General features: G+C 35.9%; 1 long non-coding RNA gene across 2 annotated transcripts; it reads right to left on the bottom strand.

The window, feature by feature from the left end:
• Positions 1–922: 922 nt before the first annotated feature.
• LOC128694676 (uncharacterized) lies at positions 923–10,562 on the bottom strand. 2 transcript variants are annotated; one of them, XR_008407878.2, is made up of 3 exons: positions 10,418–10,562; positions 7,869–8,045; positions 923–7,103 (listed from the first exon to the last, which is right to left on the bottom strand). It is a non-coding gene; the product is annotated as an uncharacterized lncRNA (long non-coding RNA). The 2 variants fall into 2 exon arrangements; XR_011393398.1 differs by having other exon boundaries at positions 10,399–10,462.
• Between the last annotated feature and the right edge of the window lie 3,863 nt (positions 10,563–14,425).

A 14,425-nucleotide genomic window follows, 5' to 3' on the forward strand; every position in this document is an offset into this window, starting at 1 on the left:
CAAGGACATATGGAAGACCGCAGAACCATATACAGAAAAGTCAGACTCTTCAAGACTACGGTGCTCTTCAACTCCAAGGCTGAGGGATTTATTACTTTGTCTTTTGTATATAGTTCTGCGATCTTCCCATTATGTCCTTGAATTTGTATTGATAAAGCCACTGGTGAAACTTCTACAAATAAAGATACCCAGATGTTGCACATGTCCAATACTTTATCTTTTTGGCATTATATACCATTCATGTACAAGTTTCACACTGAATATTATTAATACCAGTTTATAAAAGGAAATCAAGTTATCAGACTTCCTTTACTGTCTGGAAGTGTTTTACCCTCAAGGGTGGCTCTTCTTGATCTAAGGAATTGGACCACTGCTGTAATTCCTAGAATCAAGCCTGAATGTCTTACATTCCCCCTGGGCACTTATGATCCTAAAGGGTTTAGTGCCTTTCCCATGAATAAAAAAATGGACAACTTCTAAAGTCACTACCATAAAATGTGACAAAATCTATTTTTCAATCCATGGTGGATAATAGCTGATAAGGTAACTGAATGGCCTACTTGCATTTTTTTTTTTAAACCAAGGCCACCAATAGAAAGAAGTCAATGACTTTTTTTTTTAGGTTATCCTAGGTAATTAAACAGTGTGTGATAACTGTACTTGTGTATACCTGTGCCTAAATACACTTACTGAACCAGACTGTTTTCCACCAAGGTAGGGTGTTCCCAAGAAGGAAACATTCACCATTGTTCATTCAGTAACTACCTTGCCAGAAGTGTGTAGATATACCAATTCAAATTACCCTCTGATTTGAGACATCCCCACCAAACTATACAGTACATAAATCTAACATCTGAAACTAAAGTTGTTAAGGTGGTTCAGGGAGATGGTCACATATTAAGCAGGATGAGAATAAGAAACCTTTCATTAGTAGCTTTACTTATTAATACATTATATACAAATAAGACAATTCACAGATGAACTTACAAAGTCTCAGAAATCTTCCATAGCAACAGTGATCTTACTTATTACAACAGACTAAATATTCATACAAAAATCTTGTACAGTACCATAATTATAAACAAAAAATACATAAACTAGCAATAGAAGGATTCAGCTACTAGTTAAGATTTAAAAGTATCACACCATACAAATAAATCTAATATAGATTATTTTCATATTTGTAAGTGGCAATCTACCAGTATTCGTAAAGAATTTCAGATTAGGAAGATTTAATCATTTTACTGAGTATCCCATACCTATTCTGCGGAGAGTAGTTGAAAGACTGTACATAATTGGTAGAGGAACTGGGTAAGCACATTAGTGGTGATGGGATGCAGTTTTTAAAATATGTGAAATTGGTATGTTTAGCTAGTACTGTATATTTTTCTAGGTCATTATGGATGACATTCTGAACAGTATTTGGACACTTACACATCTCTGAATAAACTGTACCTAAATTCTTTTGTTTTTCACATTCAAGTTTATATTCTGCAGGGTGAGAAAATAACTGCTGACGAAAGTTTACATTTAGTTATATCTACAACGGCAGGTAAAGAACTCACAGATATACTTACAGTATTTATAGGCTAGTCCCAGTCAAGTTATATGTTTTCAATGCTTTCACTATAAACAGTTGTATACATCCTTATCACTCTAACTGCTATTGTTACTAACTTGCTATTATCACTAATTTATGGCATATTACAGAAAACATCATCACAAAATAAGCAAAACAATCTGAAGTAAATTATTCACATTCCACAAATTATATTCATAGTGTGTTCCATTGGTCAGAAGTCACATCAAATTTAGGCAATGGGGAGAAATTCCCATTATTCACACTAAAAAAAGATGCTGGGCTCTTAGTGAAGCAGTCTGTGGAAAATGGCACACCACAATCACTTGACTTTTATTGGGTTATCCTAGGTAATTTACACTATGTATGATAATTGTAGTTATGTGTACCTGTGCCTAAATAAATTTACTTACACCTGATGAAGAACTGCACCTACTCACCAGGGTACAAACTATTTAAACTCCACCACCAAGGTCAGGGGGCTAAAATCAAGCACTGTACTGTAATAACATCCAAGTCTGTTAATTTGGTTGGCTAAACCCCAGATGTGTGGCTCTTCTCACAATATAGAATGATAGACTGAATGGTGTTTTTGCTCTTTTTCAGGTCTAAGGGCCTGTTGGAATTCTTGAATTCTTTGTACTGCACCAATATCCTTAGACTGTGGAGGAGAATGCCCCTTAAGTTTAGTCCGAGTAGGTTCAATCTGAAATTTTACCGAGTTCAAAAATTTGGAATTGGAATAAAAAAAATTCTGAAGAATGCCTTTTTTGACTGGCTTCAAACTTTTACTATTGATAGGCTTTATTAAAATATGACTTCACACTCACATTCGGCTGTGTAAATTTCAATTTATCAATTTTATTAAGAAAATTGTTTCCTATATAATAACAAGAGGATTGGCTTAGCGCTTCTTTTTTATTATAATAATAATAACAAGAGAATACCTCTTCTGATTGGCTTCAAACCTTTAATGCTCGTGTATTTGAATTAGAAGTATTTTTATATTAATTTTAGGTTGTGTAGGTACAAATTTGCTATTTTTTAGGTCGATTTTATCAAACTATTTTTTAAAACCATCTTGCAGGATTGTATAGAATTTTAAATAGTATGTAAATAAGAAAACTGGAAAAAATAAAAGTTTGCCTTTTTATGGCATTTTTTAAATTTAGCAGTGGGAGGCATTCCTATTTTTTAAGAAAAGTCTTGAGCAACATTTTGTGTTTACTTTCTCTAATTTTTTTTTTATTACTCAAGAATGCCTTCATGAACACTTCAAATTTTCAACACTTGTGTAATGTTCCTTGGGTAAGATTTGTGGGAGTGTTTGTATGTGTGGGTGCCCTATGCACAGTGTTACATAGGCCGCTCCCAAATTCGGTTTCCGTGCGATAAACTGGAGACTGGATCCTCTGATTGGTATCAGAATTTCAACACTTGTGTATCTGACTTAGGAGGAGGTTGGTATATTTAATAGTGTGTTGATGCCATTTTGTCACCTTTAACCTTGAAATTGTTTTAAATTATTGCATTATTTTGCCTTGATGCTGATGAAGGGCTCTTGATCCAAGAACCAGACTTGTCTTTCCTTTGCTTTGATTGCATTTGAATGTCTCATTGCACCAGGACTATATGAGTTTAGTTAGTTTAATATCTTTATTATGCACTCCATACCCATCCTTTGGGTGGTAGTCAAAAGATTCCAGAGGTACATGATAGGTCCAGGGACTGGATCCCAAAATTTTGATAGCTGAACAAATTACAAAGGTAATAAACTGTTACATGTTTATATATGACCACTACAGGTTTAGCACTGATTAAAATATAACAATTGTGAATGACATCAGTCTTCAGTGGCAGATGCAACATATGAAATGGAATGTTTCATGGATTTAGGCTGTGTAGGTACAAATTTTGTTGTATTCTGTGCAATAACTGGAAAATGCATCTTGTGGCAAGACTTAAACTTTGTGCTGATTCTTTGTATGAAATGTAAGGAACATTTCATGGGTTTAGGCTGTGTAGGTACAGATTTTGCTGAATTTTGTGTAATATATTGAAATACTACTTTTCATGTGATAATTTGAGTGTCAAAACTGATTAGATTCAAGCCTTCCATGGTGATAACTTAACAATGCAACTTCTGAACAGCTTCACACTTAATGTGCTTGTGTATTTTAGTACATATACAGGTAGGTCATCACTAATCTGGCAATCAGTTATCCGGTCCCATCAGTAATCCGGCACTAATTTCAGCTAGCATAATTTCAAATTTCATCATTATACTGACTTGGAAATTGTGCAGCCAGTTGTAAATCCACAGCAGCAAGCCAGTGGAGGAAAAAGCAGAAAAGCTCTCTACTGATAGGTTAATCAAGTGTATTCTAACCTAACTATTCTGTAATCTGGCAAACTCACTAATCCGGCACACTACAGGTCCCAATGATGCTGGATTAGTGATGGCCGACATGTACTGGTCTCTGGTCTCTCTGAAAAATTTCAATTAGATCTGGGCTTTGTACTGTATTTTACGGCATTAAAGATGCCATTTTTTCCCCAGAATAAGTCTCAAAAATTTACCCATTGTCTTTGAGGCTGAAGTACCATAGCGTCTTGTCCACCGTAAAATATGGTAGACCTAATTTATTATTTTTATGGAAGAAATTCGGATATTAGTTTCCAAATGACAACTTACAAATGCTTCTGATTCCCTTCCAATCTTCAACACTACTACTCAACTGCAGCATCAGCTTATGCTGCAGTCTACACTTTTTCAACTGTGTACGCTGAGACACAGGGCCCTGGAGTTGTACAATAATGGCATTACCTTTCCTAGATTGTGCAGTTTTCATCTATTTGAAAATGCTCTCACTTGTCATAAAAATTGTTGGAGTGCTTTTGCAGATTAAAGTAGGTTTTCCTGAGCATTTTGATGTCAATAAATTGACATGTGGATATTCAAGGACAATCCCCTTGGTTTCATTCTACATTTTTTGAAGCCATCCATCCATACACACACTGCTAGTAACAAGAGCAAACAGGGGTGCAGAATTAAGGTTTTCATGTATGCAACATACATTATTTTTACCACTGTCTTATTATTGGGGTGAAACAGATGTACAAATGCTTAAATGAATTTTAAGACTTGTATTTTTCCTGCCTAGAATAACTTTTTACACTCAGACTACATTCAATAATAAATAATTTAGAGGCAAATATGAAATTTGTGAGAGGTAGACCAACTGTACTTAACTCATGGAAGCACTATTGTTAGGATGAGTAATGGATTGCCCTTTTCAAATTCATATTTTCACTACAGTATAGCACCACATGGTGTTCCACTACCTTGTTTTTCAACTTCCATATTATTTCAGTGATTATCATCTTTACCCGCTAAAAGTTGTTACAATATCTGAATGTGAATCTACAGAGCAAACTCAACAAGGAAGAAAAGTTCCTAGAGAGAGAACATGGCATCAAAGATATATTGTAGGCGAAGAGATACGTGAAAACCGACAGCCTGTCAAAATATCATTACTTTAAACTTCTTCCTTAATATAAATACAATTTTCCTGATTTTCTACCTTTATGGCACCTTTAGGAATCATCTTGGAATCCAATGGATCATCATCATCAGAGACTGTTGAGTCAGGAACATAAGATTCGGTTTTTGCTTCCTCCCCAGAGCAATCAATCATCTCCACAGATGGACTTGACATCAATACCTCGCTGTCTGTCTGCTGGGACAACAGTTTCAATTCGCTTGGGGAACGCTGAATCCAGGGGGTGTGAAGTGTAAGATCATTCTTTTCAGGATGGAGTTTCATATGTCTTCCTAGACTAGTTTTTCGAGAAAATGATCTAAAACAATGTGAACACTGATGTGGCTTCTCTCCTGTATGACGAGTTCGATGAAGATCTAGAGAGATTTTTTGGGTGAATGATCTACCACATTCGAGACACTCGTATGGCTTTTCTCCCGTGTGGATTCTCATATGTTTTACTAAAACCTTTTTCTGAGGATAAGACTTATGGCATACTGAGCAAAGATATGGCTTCTCTCCTGTGTGAACTCTCATATGAAATACTAAGTTATTTTTATGGCGATAAGATCTGTGACATATTGAACACTGAAAAAGCTTTTCTCTTGAGTGAGTAGTCAAGTGGCTTGATAAAGTATTTTTCTGGCTGAATGCTTTACCACATTCTGTACACTGAAAAGGTTTCTCCCCAGTATGAACTCTTACATGCCGAACCAGATTACTATTTTTAATGAACGATTTACTGCATTCCGAACACTGAAATTCCTTTTTTTGTACATGAACTGGCATGTACTGGCCTAAATTACTTTCTTTTCTAAAAGATTTAATGCAATCTGAATATTGATATGGCTTCTTTTTTGCATGCATTTTGCAGGTTGTAAATTAAGTACACTATTTTTTCTCTCTGAAGAGGCAGTGATAGTGGTTTTTTTTTTTAAGCTAGTTTATGGGTACTGTGCAGTGCTGAGTGACCCATGTGGGTTCAGCACTTTTTTGTAAATATAATATTTCTGTAATACAGTATATATAATCATATTCCCACAGGTTTACTTTAAAACTCAAATGATGCTCAAAAATTCTCCCTTATGCCTGGTCACAGACCGGGCCGCGGGGGCGATGACCCCCGGAACTCTCTCCAGGTAAACTCCAGGTATGCAAGTGATATATCTTGTCTCATTCAGTTAGCATAAGTGACAAGCCCATGCATATGTTACCTCTTACACATGGCTCTGCTCCTTGCACTGTGAGTGGGCAATATGCCCCAGCTGGGAACCTAGTTCATACATCAGGAAAATTAATAATAAAATGACTAGTCTCTTAATCCTCTGCAGTAAAGTACTGCAACCAACTGTAACAAAATTTATAAATATTGTATATATACATATATATTTTTTTAATAACCTAAAAACATCTCTGGTTGGATAAAAAATAGTCTTGGAAATTATTTGCAACTAATGGTATTATTACTATTCACAAAATTTTGTTTTGTACTATATATATTGAAAATTATTTGAAACCAATGTATAATCATTAATATGTTTTAATTCAAGACCGACCTACAGCATCTGAAGTTTCCTCTCTAAGTGTGAGTCATTTGTGAAAACAGTCACATGCATTTAACTCTGCATCAGATGAAATCTAGAATATCCACTGTTATTCTACAGCTGCTTCATAGCATTACAAGTGACTTCATCCAAAGCTTTTGATCTACAATACAAAGAGTCTCGATCTAAACTCTTGTCTTTGCTTATACATCCCATGAAATATCATTGTGGTTGAAAAAGTAAGTGAGCACAATTGTTTCACTGGGTGCTGGTGTTGTAGGTGTACTGTACTGCTCTTCGGTGAGAGGAGCTGCAGTACAGGCACAACCATGGAGTACCACTAATGAAAGTAGAATTGTACAATTAGAAAGTTCTTCGGCACATTCAGTCAAGTAGAAAGTTGAATTCTTCACCTTGGCACATATCTGGCAACACACCCTAGTGAGGAATATACATGAAAGAAAACAAGGAAAATATTTTTAAATTAAAACTAAAGAATACTTATCACATAACTGCATTAACCTTAATGATGCTTCAACATATATAACATATAGTATATTAGAGGTCAGATGAACATACATAGGTCAAAACTGGGGTTGACAGCATTTGCCCAGGGCCAGTAAGCCTCCAACAGTAATCCCTAATTTAATTATATTATTTACTGGGACACATAATGAAATCTTAATAAAGCCAAGCTGATAATTTGCAAAAAAATGAGTCACACAGTCACATACGTACTTAGAAGCAGCCATGACAGGAGTCACAGACACGATACCACAAGTCAGGCCACCAGTGTATCAAAACCACCATCCAAACAACTGCCACCCTGCAGTGACACCACCATTAAAATATACCCAGTTACATCATGGAGCACTGTAGGAGATCCAAGCAGATATCAACTCCACCTCTATTATGCTAACCCCACTTTAACATATGTTCATCTGACCAATGTAGTATATATACTACTTATTATAGGTGAAATGTAATTGAAACAAAAATGCCACGTGGCAAAATATTTCCTTAGTAAATGTCCTGATCAGTGTAAATGTGTCTTGGCTAGAATTGCATATTACTTTACTCTGCTATATCATAAATAAAATTAGACATGAAAGCAGTGGCAAGGTTCCTTACCATGCACAGTTTAATGAGTAATATACTACTAAATGCAGGATGGTCTTCCTGTCATACTGCATCATTACATACCATGCATAAGTGGAAGTCTTGGATGTTCACCCCATTTATCCATATTTGCATCACAACGCACTGGCCAGCAGTCCTTTATCCCCAGTAATATTTAAGTCAATGGGATTGGTGATGGCAATATCACTAATGAGAGTGACAAGCCACAGAATGGTTTACTCTTCTACAAAACCTTCATTCCTGAGAATTTTAGAAGCATGATGAAGAATTAGCAACACAGCCTGGCAAAAACAACAAAAAATCTGAAGCATAAATTATTATTGTTAATTATTTATGGAGAAGAGCAGAACTTGTAGGGGTCATACAGCATCTGGAGAATGGGAGGTCATCAAGTTTGATCCAAGTAATGGGAGGGTAGCTCTAATGCTTTAGAGCTACCCTCCCATTACTTGGGAGGGTGCTCTTGATGCCCTACACTGCCATCAAAGCACCACCCCCATCCCTTGAAGGTCCTGAAACATGAAATATAAATAAATTAGACTCAAGAATCCATACCTTTCCTGAAGTACCTATTTGTCTATATGCTCTGTCATAAAACCAACATTCCTGCTTCATTATAAACCAATTTTACCCAGTACATATAAAAAGCATCCTAGAACACTATCTAACAAGTATTTGCAAGAAAGATATATACATGAACAACTCAGAAACTGGTTGCCTTAGAGGCAATATTGTATTAGATGAACATTTATATACCTCCCAAAGGAGGTTCCTTGATGCTGGGGAAGGGCTCTTGATCCAAGGAATTTCCTGTGGGTACATTCCCCAAAAATGAAATAGTAAATAATAATAACTAACAATAAATCAAAGAGCTAAACCCATAAGGGCTATACAGCACTGAAGCAAATCAGGTGTAATCATTAATCAGTACTAGTGCAAGTGTATAATCACTAATCAGTACTAATGCAGGTGTATAATCACTAATCAGTACTAGTGCATGTGTATAATTAATCAGTACTAGTGCAGGTGTATAATTATAAATCAGTACTAGTGCAGGTGTATATTCACTAATTAGTACTAGTGCAGGTGTATAACTAATCAGTAGTGCAGGTGTATAATTAATCAGTAGTGCAGGTGTATAATCACTAATCAGTACTAGTGCAGGTATATAATTATTAATCAGTACTACTGCAGGTGTATAATCTTTAATCAGTACTAGAGCAGGTGTATAATTATTAATAAGTAGTAGTGAAGGTGTATAATCAGTACCAATGCAGGCATATAATCTTTAATCAGTACTAGTGCAGGCGTATAATTATTAATCAGTACTAGTGCTGGTGTATAATCATTAATCAGTATTAGTGCTGGTGTATAATTATTAATCAGTAATGCAGGTGTATAATCACTAATCAGTACTAATGCTGGTATATAATCACTAATCAGTAGTAGTGCAGGTGTATACTGATCATTATTAGTGCAGGTGTATATTAATCAGTACTAATCCAGGTGTATAATCACTACTCAGTACTAATGTACGTGTATATAATCATTAATCAGAGAGGCTTGTTCAAAGACTGGGCCGCGGGGGGCGGTGACCCCCGAGACCCTCTCCAAGTATAAGATAAGATAAGATTTCGTTCGGATTTTTAACCCCGGGGGGTTAGCCACCCAGGATAACCCAAGAAAGTCAGTGCGTCATCGAGGACTGTCTAACTTATTTCCATTGGGGTCCTTAATCTTGTCCCCCAGGATGCGACCCACACCAGTCGACTAACACCCAGGTACCTATTTGCTGCTAGGTGAACAGGACAATAGGTGTAAGGAAACGTGTCGGAATTTCCACCCGCCGGGAATCGAACCCGGGCCCTCCGTGTGTGAAGCGGGAGCTTTAGCCACCAGGCCTGGTGTATAATCATTACCTACCGGTATATATAACACGGTACAATTATAAAAAGAAGCGATGACCCCCTTTTTTATACACATACCAGTACATATTATAAGCACTAAATCCGTAAGAGCCTCAACAGAAATAAATCCCTTAGGATTTATAGAGGGGGTTACCCTATGATAATTGTAATCACCTAAATCTGTGTAACTGTACTTGTGTACTTTTACCTATATAAGCTTGCCTATCTATTTTTAACGATTAGTTATGATTATAATAATTATATTACTAGCACAGGGGGGCAGGTACCGTGACTCGAACCCCCTGCAGAATAAAAAAAAAAAGACGAACACAAGGTCACTAGGGATAACTAAGAGATTAATGGAAAATGATTTACCTGTTCCTTGTTAGGGGAACAGTGTAGAAAAAGACTTATTAAATGTACTCAATCATAGCCATTTTTCACTTTAATTTTTTAGATTCTTAGTAATTCTTTAGAAATGTACATTTTTTTTTATCTTTGTCTGGTATGGAAGCCTGTTAATGTCGGGTCGTGTTCCGCCTTATAAAACCTAACCTAACAGTGACAACTGCTGGAGGAGGTGGGTTTGATACGCGGCAGAGGAAGGGGAACGTGCTGAACGAGATGCATATGAAGTTTCAGCCGGGAAGCTTGATTAATAAGGCTGTATTTGATGATTTACTTGCCAGAGGAAGGTGGAGTTACCTGCGCTGGTGGTGTGGTGGAGGCACTGCGCAGCCGCCGCCGCGCACCAGCATCTCCTCTATAAAATATTCATTATGACTTAATATTGATCCAGCGCTGGAAGTATTGATGAGAGTAAGACACATTACTGATGTGTGTGTGTGTCCGTGTTCGAAACGTGCGCCCACTGCTCTATCACACCTGCTAATGTACTTTATTTATTTCTAATGCACTTTGTTTCCTTCTAATGTGCTTTATTTCCTTCTAACGTACTTTATTTCCTTCTAATGTACTTTATTTCCTTCTAACGTACTTTATTTCCTTCTAACGTACTTTATTTCCTTCTAATGTGCTTTATTTCCTTCTAACGTACTTTATTTCCTTCTAATGTGCTTTATTTCCTTCTAACGTACTTTATTTCCTTCTAATGTGCTTTATTTCCTTCTAACGTACTTTATTTCCTTCTAATGTGCTTTATTTCCTTCTAACGTACTTTATTTCCTTCTAACGTACTTTATTTCCTTCTAATGTGCTTTATTTCCTTCTAACGTACTTTATTTCCTTCTAACGTACTTTATTTCCTTCTAATGTACTTTATTTCCTTCTAACGTACTTTATTTCCTTCTAATGTGCTTTATTTCCTTCTAACGTACTTTATTTCCTTCTGTGCTTTATTTCCTTCTAACGTACTTTATTTCCTTCTAACGTACTTTATTTCCTTCTAACGTACTTTATTTCCTTCTAACGTACTTTATTTCCTTCTAACGTACTTTATTTCCTTCTAATGTGCTTTATTTCCTTCTAACGTACTTTATTTCCTTCTAATGTACTTTATTTCCTTCTAACGTACTTTATTTCCTTCTAACGTATTTTATTTCCTTCTAATGTACTTTATTTCCTTCTAACGTACTTTATTTCCTTCTAATGTGCTTTATTTCTTTCTAACGTACTTTATTTCCTTCTAATGTGCTTTATTTCCTTCTAACGTACTTTATTTCCTTCTAACGTACTTTATTTCCCTCTCAATGTGCAACAATTGTTATGTGACTTTTTGGACTCGAGAGAAAAACAATTCTCCTTTTTTTGATTGAATTATCCCGGGTTAATATACTGAACATTTGTGCCCGTGACATGTATGTCCCTCAAAACTATTGTAATAATAATCTTTATTTCTACCAGTACATGTACAAGTTATACAGACCATAGCTGACATCAATGACATACTAATATATAGAAAAAAGCACCTTGTTATGCAGAGCATTTAGGGCAAAAAAAAAAAAAATTGAACTTTTGTGAAACCATCTGTAGACTGTCCTTAATAAAACTTACTGGAATATATAATGTGGACAAATTAGTCAAAGGTTGCTATAAGACCCCAATGGAAATAAGTCACTTTGACTTTTTTTTTTTTGGCGGGGGGGGGGGGTTATTCTAGGTAATTTAGATTATTAACATAAGACAGAAGGAACACTGCAACAGGCCTACTGACCCATGCGAAGCAGGTCCATGTCACCCTCCAGCATAGCCCAATGACTTACCTAGTCAGGTTACTTCCACTTAAGGAAGAAGCACGTCATCAGACCTAGTAGCACAAGCTAGTCAGGTTCAACTCACACCCACCTACACCCACTCATGTATTTATTTAACCTATTTTTAAAACTATGCAACGTTTTAGCTTCTATAACTGTACTGGGGAGTTTGTTCCACTCATCCACAACTCTATTACCAAACCAGTACTTTCCTATATCCTTCCTGAATCTGAATTTTTCCAACTTAAAACCATTGCTGCGAGTCCTGTCTTGGCTGGAAATTTTCAGCACGTTATTTACATCCCCTTTATTTATTCCTGTTTTCCATTTATACACCTCAATCATATATTCCCTAATTCTACGCCTTTCTAGAGAGTGCAGATTCAGGGCCCTTAGTCTATCCTCATAGGGAAGGTTTCTGATACATGGGATCAACTTTGTCATCCTCCTTTGTACGTTTTCCAGAGAATTTATATCCATTCTGTAATACGTTGACCAGAACTGTGTAGCATAATCTAAATGAGGCCTAACCAAGGATATGATAATTGTACTTTTGTGTACCTGTGACTAAATGAACTTGCTTACTTTATATTCACAATAGCAAGCTAGAAAGAGGATACATAAACCCTGGTATATAACACAGGATATATACACAGAGGTATACGTCGCTCAGCGTATATGTATATGCTGAGTTTTTTTTACGTGCAGCCTGACCCTAGTGCAGCAGATGAGATTTAAACCCTGTTCCTAACCTGGTATAAATGCAACAATATAGTCCCAAACTATATATATATATATATATATATATATATATATATATATATATATATATATATATATATATATATATATATATATATATATATATATATATATATATATATATATATATATATATATATATATATATATATATATATATATATATATATATATATATATATATATATATATATATATATATATATATATATATATATATATATATATATATATATATATATATATATATATATATATATATATATGTCGTGCCGAATAGATAAAAATGGTCAATTAGCAAGAACTCATTTAAGAGTAAGTCCTTTCTAAAAATTTCTCTTATACGTTTATAGATATTTTTTTTCATTTATGCTAATATGAAAATTAATAATTTTGTACCAAAAGACCCCTCAAGGAAGGTTCCATGACCCTGGTGAGGAGTTCTTGATCTAGGGAATTGGATCTGTGCTCCAGTCCCCTGAATTAAGCCTAAATACCTTCCATTCTTCCCCACAGGCGCTGTATAATCCTACGGATTTAGCGCCTCCCCATGATTATAATAATAATTGCCTTATTCGGCAAGACGAGCGTTGCTATTTAAGCTAAAATAGCAAGTTTTACCTATTCGGCACTACATACTTATTATGCACCCAATACCCATCCTCGCACGAGATGAATTATCCTCTCATACACCATCATACAGGATGGTTTTCCTCTCATACATCATCATACAGGATGGGATGGTTTTTCTCTCTACACCATCATACAGGATAGTTTTTCTCATCATACAGGATGATTTTTCTCTCATACACCATCATACAGGATGGTTTTTCTCTCATACACCATCATACAGGATGGTTTTTCTCATACACCATCATACAGGATGGTTTTTCTCTCATACACCATCATACAGGATGGTTTTTCTCATACACCATCATACAGGATGGCTTTTCTCTCATACGCCATCATACAGGATGGCTTTTCTCTCATACAGCATCATACAGGATGGCTTTTCTCTCATACACCATCATACAGGATAGTTTTTCTCTCATACACCATCATACAGGATGGCTTTTCTCTCATACGCCATCATACAGGATGGCTTTTCTCTCATACACCATCATACAGGATGGTTTTTCTCTCATACACCATCATACAGGATAGTTTTTCTCTCATACACCATCATACAGGATGGTTTTTCTCTCATACACCATCATACAGGATAGTTTTTCTCTCATACACCATCATACAGGATGATTTTTCTCTCATACACCATCATACAGGATGGCTTTTCTCTCATACGGCATCATACAGGATGGTTTTTCTCTCATACACCATCATACAGGATGGCTTTTCTCTCATACACCATCATACAGGATGGCTTTTCTCTCATACGCCATCATACAGGATGGCTTTTCTCTCATACACCATCATACAGGATGGCTTTTCTCTCATACGCCATCATACAGGATGGCTTTTCTCTCATACACCATCATACAGGATGGCTTTTCTCTCATACACCATCATACAGGATGACTTTTCTCATACACCATCATACAGGATGGCTTTTCTCTCATACGCCATCATACAGGATGGCTTTTCTCTCATACACCATCATACAGGATGGCTTTTCTCATACACCATCATACAGGATGGCTTTTCTCTCATACGCCATCATACAGGATGGCTTTTCTCTCATACGGCATCATACAGGATGGTTTTTCTCTCATACACCATC

This window comes from Cherax quadricarinatus, chromosome 51 (genome assembly GCF_038502225.1).
Source record: "Cherax quadricarinatus isolate ZL_2023a chromosome 51, ASM3850222v1, whole genome shotgun sequence".
NCBI lineage: Eukaryota > Metazoa > Arthropoda > Malacostraca > Decapoda > Parastacidae > Cherax > Cherax quadricarinatus.